Genomic DNA, 9,913 nt, shown 5'->3' with positions numbered 1-9,913 from the left:
GAGTTGGTCTACCAAATCGTCGAGTCCATACTCCTCTAACTCGAACCAATCCCCGTCTCTACTCGTCGAGTCTAGCAAGAACTCGACGGGTTCTTCTTCAATCATACCATTGGGGCCATCTTCATCCGACTCGTCGAGTTCGACCTTGAACTCGTCGAGTTCATCTCCCTCATAAGAATGTGTCCAGTCTATGACTCGCCGAGTTGTATGAACAACTCGTCGAGTCCATCTTCAAATATTGGGAGATTGCCTTGGACTCGCCGAGTCTGTTCATACACTCGTCGAGTCCTATGATTTCCAGTTCCAAAACAAACCCCTAGCAGGCTGAGTGTTCCTTCCACTCAACCAAAACCATTTCCAGAAGTCGTTTTTGGGGAAAAAGCGTCCCGACTCGCCGAGTCACCCAAGTAACTCACCGAGTCCCTCTTTCTACAACATTATACAGTCGATTATAATGGGTCTTAATGCGTCAAAACCATAGATCTGGCCTCCTAGGGTCGAATTTATACGTAAAGCTTCAAACTTGATACACATGGATGGGGCCTTTGGCTCAAAAAGCCATAAAAGGAGGTCTACAAGATGCATGGGGTGTTTATGGCAACAAAGTTGGCACCTTTATGCCATAAAGACCCCCAATAGCCCCAGATCCGAAGTGCAACTCTAAGCACATCCACAAAATTCGATTTTTGCTTCTCTATACTCATTAAAAGGGTAAAAACAACCCCAAAACAAAATCTAAGAGATAGATGTTCAAGGTTCCAGCTTTTTACCTCAAATGAGCTGAGAATGGAGTAAACTTCTGGATCTCCTTGCTTCTACTTGAACTTCCAAACTTCCTTCTCCTTCTCTAACCTAAAACACACAAAAAGATACACAAAATGGCTTGAGAGCACTCAAACAAAGCTAGGGTTTCGAGTTAGGGTATTCTGGAAGTGAGAGGGACTTCGATGGAGGCTGGTTTGGGGCGAGTTAAGTTGTTTAAATAGGGTGCAAACCCTAAATATTAGGCTTTTGTCCAGACAGCTCCTACTCATCGAGTCGGTCTTCGGACTTGTCGAGTACGTCACTTAAACCCCCGATCAACAGTCGAGTCTACTCGACGAGTTGGGCCTCCAACTCGCCGAGTCCCAGAGTAAATTGCAATATTCCTTGAATTAAATACGTACCAGGAATCGGGTGCTACAAATCTCCCCCACTTATTTTACACTTCGTCCTCGAAGTCTGCTGCTGAATCTGGAAAGAGCTCGGGGTAGTGCTCCCTCATCTCTTCCTCCAGCTCCCAAGTCCATTCCGGCCCCTTGCGGTGCTGCCATTGCACCTTCACCAGCTCCACCCTCTTGTTCCTCAGATCCTTCGACTTCCTATCAAGGATCGCCACTGGCCACTCAATGTAGTTCAGGCTGTCATCCACCTGAATATCCTCCAAAGGCACCACTGCCGAATCGTCCACCAGGCACTTCTGTAACTGGGAGACGTGAAACGTGCTATGAATCTGACTGAGTTCAGCTAGCAGGTACAGCCTATACGCCACCTTGCCCACCCGGGCGACAACCCTGAAAGGTCCAATATACCTGGGGCCCAACTTGCCCCGCTTCCTGAATCGAATGACGCCTTTCCAAGGCGACACCTTCAGGAGGACTATATCCCCGACCTGGAACTCCAAGTCCGAACGGCGCTTGTTGGCATAACTTTTCTGCCGACTCTGAGCAGTCTGAAGCCTACTCCTAACCTGCTGAATCCTCTCTGTCGTCTTGAGCACCACTTTGGTGCTCCCCATGACCCTCTGTCCGACTTCACCCCAACATATCGGGGTCCTGCACTTCCTCCCGTACAACATCTCAAAGGGAGGACGATCGATACTTGCATGATAACTGTTATTATAGGAAAACTCAGCCAAAGGAAGGTAAGTATCCCAACTACCTCCGAAGTCTAAAACACATGCCCGCAACATATCCTCCAGAGTCTGGATGGTCCGTTTACTCTGACCATCCGTCTGCGGGTGAAAGGCGGTGCTAAAGTGCAGACGAGTACCCAATTCGTCGTGAAACTTCTTCCAGAATCTGGAAGTAAACCGCACGTCCCGGTCCGAAATCACCAAAACTGGCACCCCGTGCCGAGCCACCACCTCTCGGATGTAGATATGGGCCAACTTCTCGGCCGAAATGCTCTCCCGAATCGGAATGAAATGGGCGCTCTTGGTCAATCGATCAACGATGACCCAAATCGAATCTACACCTCACGCGGTCCTGGGAAGCTTTGTGATGAAATCCATAGTAATATCTTCCCATTTCCACATAGGGATATCCAACGGCTGCATCTTGCCGTGAGGCCTCTGGTGCTCGGCCTTGACCTTCCTACAGGTCAGACATCTCTCAACATACCAGGCTACATGCCGCTACATGCAGGGACACCAATAATCGGGACGAAGATCTCTGTACATCTTCGTCGCCCCGGGATGAATCGAGAATCGGGACTTGTGCGCCTCCTCCATCAGAACCTGGTGCACACCCCCGTGGTATGGAACCCACACCCTGCGGTGTAGCGTCAATAACCCACGGCTATCATAGTCTAAAGAGGAAATCTGTCCCACAATACGCTCGCTCTTACGGTGTTCCTCCTTCATGGCCTCCTGTTGGGGCTCCCGAATCCGCTCCAACAGCGGAGTCACAATCGTCATCCTCATACAGATATCCCTGATCGGCTCTGCCTTGCGGCTAAGCGCGTCGGCCACGACATTGGCCTTCCCCGGGTGGTAGAGGATCTCACAATCATAATCCTTCACCACATCAAGCCATCAACGCTGCCTCATATTTAGATTTGGCTGATCCATGAGATACCTCAGGCTCTTGTGGTCCGTGTAAATGGTACAACGAACCCCGTAGAGGTAATGACGCCAAATCTTGAGGGCGAAAACAACAGCCCCCAGCTCCAAATCATACGTCGGATAGTTCGCCTCGTGAGGCTTCAGCTGCCTCGAAACGTAAGCGATGACATGCCCTCTCTGCATCAATACCGCGCCCAAACCCAAGATGGACGCATCGCTATATACTACAAAATCCTCCATGCCCTCCGGCAGGGCTAAGATTGGCGCCTCGCACAATCTCTGTCTCAACGTCTCAAATGCAGTCTGCTGCTCAGGCCCCAAGCGAAAGACCATGGCTTTCCTCGTCAACCGGGTCAGGGGCACAACTATCTTGGAGAAGTTCTGAATGAATCTCCGATAATAGCCTGCCAGTCCCAGAAAGCTCCGAATCTCAGATGGAGACCTCGGAACCTCCCATCTCATCACGGCCTCCACCTTGGCCCGGTCGACCGAAATCTCGTTCTGGTTGACAGGGTGCCCAAGAAACTGCACCTCGCGCAACCATAACTCACATTTGGAGAACTTAGCATACAAGTTCTCCCTCCTCAAAGTATCCAGAACCTCTCGCAAGTGCTCCTCATGTTGCTCTCGTGTCTTGAAATAAACCAATATGTCATCGATAAAAACTATCACATACCGATCCAACATTGGTCTGCACACGCGGTTCATGAGATCAATGAACGCGGCAAGAGCATTGGTGAGCCCGAAGGGCATCACCACAAACTCATAGTGACCATAACGCGTCTGAAAGGCAGTCTTCTGCACATCCTCCTCTCTGACCCTCATCTAATGATAGCCTGAGCGCAAATCAATCTTGCAGAACCAAGATGCTCCCTGCAGCTGGTCAAAGAGGTCATCAATCCTCGGGAGTGGGTAACGGTTCTTTACCATTACCTTATTCAGCTCCCGGTAATCGATACACATCCGATGCGACCCGTCCTTCTTCTTCACAAACAGAATCGGGGCTCCCCAGGGTGAAGTGCTCGGTCTAATGAATCCCTTGTCTAACAGCTCCTGCAGCTGTGTAGACAACTCCTGCATCTTAGGAGGAGCCAATCGATATGGTGCCTTGGCTATCAGAGCCACACCAGGGACCAGGTCGATCCTGAACTCCACTTGCCTCTCCGGAGGTATCCCAGACAGCTCCTTTGGGAATACATCCACGAACCCTCGTACTACTGGCACATCGCCCACCGTCACCTTACCCGCCTCCCGGGTATCCATAATATAGGCGACATATCCTGCGCAACCCTGCTGAAGGTAGCGCCTAGCCCTCGCTGCTGAACATAAAGCTGGCCCTCGCTGTGGCCTCTCGCCCTGAATCACTAGCTCTCCCCCACTTGGGGTCATGATCCGCACCAACAGTTGCGCGCAGTCGATCACCGCCCCATTGGGGCTTAGCCAATCCATACCTATAATAACCTTGTTCCCCCGCAAAGGTATGGGAACCAAGTCTACCAGGTAACGCTCCTCGAACAATCTCAAAACACAGTCCCTGAAGACCTCTGATGCTCGCACTGACCGGTCGTCCGCGATCTCGACCTCTAGAGGGCAATCCAACATGCCTGAGGACTCAGGAAACCTCTTGCTAAGCGCAAGAGAGACAAATGATCGGGTAGCACCCGAATCAAACAACACCTGAACTGGGATACCATTCACATGGAACGATCCTAAGCAGAGCGTACATAAAACATATCAAAATCACAACGACATAAAATAAGAACATAAGTAAGAAATCATACCCGTCACCACATCAGGTGCGGCGCGTGCATCCTCGGCTGTCAGCTGAAATGCTCGGCTCCGCACCACTGAAGCCTTTGCCTTGACCTTCCGGCCATCCGCAACTCGTGCTGTCGCTGGAGTCGGCACCACCACTGGCACTGCTGCTGACACTGCTGACAATCTAGGGCAGTTGGCCCTTTTATGGACCCTATGATTGCAATGAAAGCAAATCAGGTCTGATGTCTGAACTGTGGGGGGCGGAGGCAGTACAATCCTTGCCAAAGTGCCCCGTCTTGCCGCACTTGTAGCAGCCTGACGATCCCGCTCTACAAGCTCCCTCATGCGGCCTGCCGCATTTCCTGCAGCAGCTCTGGCCCGACTAGCCCTTCGACCTAACGTCGGATCCCTTGGGTTTCTTCCCCGAAACCCCTGTAACCTGCTCAGTATCTGCCTTCCTCTTCTTAAGGTGCTCCAAATTAATCTCCCTCTCCCGCGCCCTGGCAATCATGGACTCCAAGTTCGGGCAGGCTGAATAGCTGACATGCTCCCGGATATCAACCCTCAACATATCATGGTAGCGGGTCTTCCGCATCTCCTCGTCCCCCGCATACTGAGGTACCAACAAGGCCCTCTCCCTGAACTTGGTGGTGATCTCCGCTACTGTCTCAGTCGTCTGTCTCATATCAAGAAACTCTCGGGCAAGCGGCTGAAGCTCCACATCTGGCGCGAACTCAGCCCCAAATCTAGTCACAAAATCTGACCAAGTCATAGCCTCGATGGCTGGGGCTCCCAACGAGTCACCAATTGACTCCCAACAATCTCTAGCTCTATCCCTCAAACATCCCGCAGCAAAGCGGACCTTCGACCCTTCCGGGCAGAAGCTCGTCAACTGCGCAGACTCAATGTCTGCGATCCATCTCCTGGCAGCAATGGGGTCCTTCACCCCGTGAAAGTCCGGCGCACCACTCCCCCTAAAGTCCTTGAAGGACAGTGTGCGCGTACCCGACTGGCTGGCCGCCGAGTCCCTCCTGAACGCCTGGAGGCGGTCCTCCATCAAATCGATAATCCCCTCCTTGATCGACCCGAAAATGATAGGGGTCGACTCAAGGATACCACTAGTGATCTCAGACGCGATGAACTCGCGTAGTCTGTCATCGACCTGCTCGGACCCTGCACCCGAGCCTGATCCTGATCCTGATCCAGATCCTGCTCCATGTCGTGTAATCGCCATACTGAAAATGAACACATAAACGCCAGGATCATACATATCCTCGAGAGGTCTCGCACACTCTCCAAGTTTCTCGGTTCTGTCTCAGCCTTCCTTGATTCGAGTACGGATCCTCTGCTTCCAGTAGTACGGGCCCATACTACCTTCCACATCTATCCGTACTTTCCTCAAGAACTGCCTTGACTTCACCAAGTCCCTTTCTACTAATTCAACTTCCCAACTAAGCTCATCCTAGGCTTTCCTAGGATACTCTCCGACCTACTCTCCGCCGTCAGCTGCACTAGGAGTCCCTACCACCTCTCCCTAACTAGATTGCGAATACTGTTACATATCCGCTCACTAGTTAGTTAAAGTTAGCCAAAACCCCTATAGCACAAAGCAAGCACCATTCGTGCATCGAGTAACCACAACAAGCATAAACTGATCAGGACATCCTACCACTGACTAAACAGTCCTAGCATACAGCTCATACTACAGGCATTCAAGGCATCCTTCCTAGATCCTTAGCCCTATTCTAGCATGCAGTTCTCAGAATCATACATCAGGCATACAAGGAATCCTCCTAGATCCTTAGCCCTAATCTTGTATGCAGTTCTCAGAATCATAAATCATATACATAACATAACAAGTATGGGTATCTTGGGGAAAACTTACTTGAGCTCGGCCGGTCGCACACATCACACACCTTATTCTTTCTCAAAATTCTTTACTTAAATTTTAGAAAACTGTTTTCCTTGTGAAAAATCTTTTAGTCCCTCGGTTTGAGTCCAGACACCCCCGAAGGTGTGCCCGAATCCCTCAAACCAAGGCTCTGATACCAACTTGTAACATCCCAATTTTCAAGGCCAAAAATTTCATTTTTAAATTAAGTACCTCATGAAATAATATACCAAAACATTGTCAAGTTACATCAACTTATAAAAACCATAACGTCATGTTTCAAAATCACAATGTCAAGAGTGATGAAAATCAGAGTAGAATCCCAGAAACTCCATGTGGAAATCATGTGTGTGTGTTTGATGCGCTACTACACCGACGACTCCTTCCCCTTGGATGAAGAGGTACCTGAAACCAAAAGTGAAACTGTAAGCGCAAAGCTTACTGAGTTCCCCCATCATACCACATACCAAAACCACATACATATTGCCGGGCAATTCTGGGGTGCCCGACCTACCCATGTCAAGCCATTCTGGGGTGCTGACCTACCCATGTCAAGCCATTATGGGGTGCTGACCTACCCGTGTCAGGCTATTCTGGAGTGCCGACCTACCCTCCGGTCTATCTCAACCGAATACGGGGACTATTTCACCCCTACCGCTAGCATATAATATCATATCATAATCATGATGTCACACATATCTGGGGTGTCCGACCTACCCATTGGTCCTAGCGATCGAATCGGGGACTAGTCCCCTCCTACTGATACTATCTCACATAACATAGCATACTAGCATACACATATATCAAGCACAAGCAACCCATATGATTATCACAAAGACAATCATCACAACTAAACAATTACCAGTGGGCCGACCTTGGTGCCTTAGACCCACTTCTACTGGAAGGTAACTCACCTCGTTTTCGTGTAGTGTCTGAAATGTCCTCGGCGTGAAAGTCGACGCCCCTCGACTCCTCAATCCCTACACGACAACCCTTCTAAGTTATCAATTCGAACATGCAACCCAAACCAGGGTCAACTCAATTCAGTCAAAGTCAACATCGGTCAAAGTCAACATCCAGTTGACCTGACTCGCCGAGTTGGTCTACCAAATCGTCGAGTCCATACTCCTCTAACTCGAACCAATCCCCGTCTCTACTCGTCGAGTCTAGCAAGAACTCGACGGGTTCTTCTTCAATCATACCATTGGGGCCATCTTCATCCGACTCGCCGAGTTCGACCTTGAACTCGTCGAGTTCATCTCCCTCATAAGAATGTGTCCAGTCTATGACTCGCCGAGTTGTATGAACAACTCGTCGAGTCCATCTTCAAATATTGGGAGATTGCCTTGGACTCGCCGAGTCTGTTCATACACTCGTCGAGTCCTATGATTTCCAGTTCCAAAACAAACCCCTAGCAGGCTGAGTGTTCCTTCCACTCAACCAAAACCATTTCCAGAAGTCGTTTTTGGGGAAAAAGCGTCCCGACTCGCCGAGTCACCCAAGTAACTCACCGAGTCCCTCTTTCTACAACATTATACAGTCGATTATAATGGGTCTTAATGCGTCAAAACCATAGATCTGGCCTCCTAGGGTCGAATTTATACGTAAAGCTTCAAACTTGATACACATGGATGGGGCCTTTGGCTCAAAAAGCCATAAAAGGAGGTCTACAAGATGCATGGGGTGTTTATGGCAACAAAGTTGGCACCTTTATGCCATAAAGACCCCCAATAGCCCCAGATCCGAAGTGCAACTCTAAGCACATCCACAAAATTCGATTTTTGCTTCTCTATACTCATTAAAAGGGTAAAAACAACCCCAAAACAAAATCTAAGAGATAGATGTTCAAGGTTCCAGCTTTTTACCTCAAATGAGCTGAGAATGGAGTAAAACTTCTGGATCTCCTTGCTTCTACTTGAACTTCCAAACTTCCTTCTCCTTCTCCAACCTAAAACACACAAAAAGATACACAAAATGGCTTGAGAGCACTCAAACAAAGCTAGGGTTTCGAGTTAGGGTATTCTGGAAGTGAGAGGGACTTCGATGGAGGCTGGTTTGGGGCGAGTTAAGTTGTTTAAATAGGGTGCAAACCCTAAATATTAGGCTTTTGTCCAGACAGCTCCTACTCATCGAGTCGGTCTTCGGACTTGTCGAGTAGGTCACTTAAACCTCCGATCAACAGTCGAGTCTACTCGACGAGTTGGGCCTCCAACTCGCCGAGTCCCAGAGTAAATTGCAATATTCCTTGAATTTAAATACGTACCAGGAATCGGGTGCTACAGTGTGTTTGCAGAATCATTTGAAATAGCTTGTAGGAAATACTAGAAAACAAAACAATTTATAATAAAACTTAGTATGAGTATAGAAAGTTATTAATGCTGATAAGAAATTCAAAATACATTACCACAGGTAAGTAACATTGTTTGAAGATGGATCAATCTTCTTCGTGTACTAATAGGTAACTTTCTGCAAGAATAAAAAAATGTAATCATGGTGGTGTAGATCATGGCCTGTGTTAGTTTCAATAATGAATTAGGACTATTTTATAACTAACTTTCCATCGTAGCTTTATTTGATTTAGAGGTTGAATGAGTTCCTTAGCTACCGTGTATGTGATGTTACAACTAGTATTATGGGAGTGGTGAAAGATTTATACTTAGGTGTACATAGAAGAAAAAACTCCAACAAATTTACATGGAATAATATCTGGGTTAATATTATATTCGTAATCGGTAGTGAGAATCAAGAAATTAGAATTTTAAAGCCTAAACCTTTTCAAGTTTGTCACAATATTTAATCACATCTCTTTTTATGTTTCTGATTGATACCCACATAACCAAGTTTATAATGCTTTCAAACGGATCTGCATCTCTATTAAATAAGCATCACTAACAACTAACCTATAGAGTGAAGAGTTTATCCTCAAATTCCATTTATTTTCTCAAGAAATCGGGTCCTATTGTTGCCTTGAATTGACTGTTAAATTTCTTTTCACATTTCAAGAAAAAATAAAAAAAAATAAGGATATTAAACTATTAATCCGGAAAAGTGAAGGAGAGAAAAATATTCAAACCTTACATAGGGGATTTTCTTTTCCTTTCTCTTCAATTATATAATTTCCTTCTCCCAATATCAAAACCTGTACAAAATGATTATTGCAATAGAAGGAGATAAATAATAATTATGTTTGTTAAATTGAATTTACTATTTATGGGAGATATCAAAACCAAAACCATCTTTACAACATTAACAAACTCAAAAAAGAAATCAATTTTTACACTTCAAAAAACTAAGATTAGCAATTTTTTTCCAAAACTAAGATTACCTACAAGTGTTATCAAATAAACAACGAATAGCTCATCCACAAAAACATAATAAACAATTCTATATCTAACGTAAATATTCTCATATTCAAGTGTAAGAACCTAGTAAGCGTTTTT

Source organism: Lactuca virosa, chromosome 6, assembly GCF_052849685.1.
Source record: "Lactuca virosa cultivar CGN04683 chromosome 6, Lactuca_virosa_CGN04683_v6, whole genome shotgun sequence".
Taxonomy (NCBI): domain Eukaryota; kingdom Viridiplantae; phylum Streptophyta; class Magnoliopsida; order Asterales; family Asteraceae; genus Lactuca; species Lactuca virosa.
Note: the sequence above shows the minus strand (reverse complement) of the source record.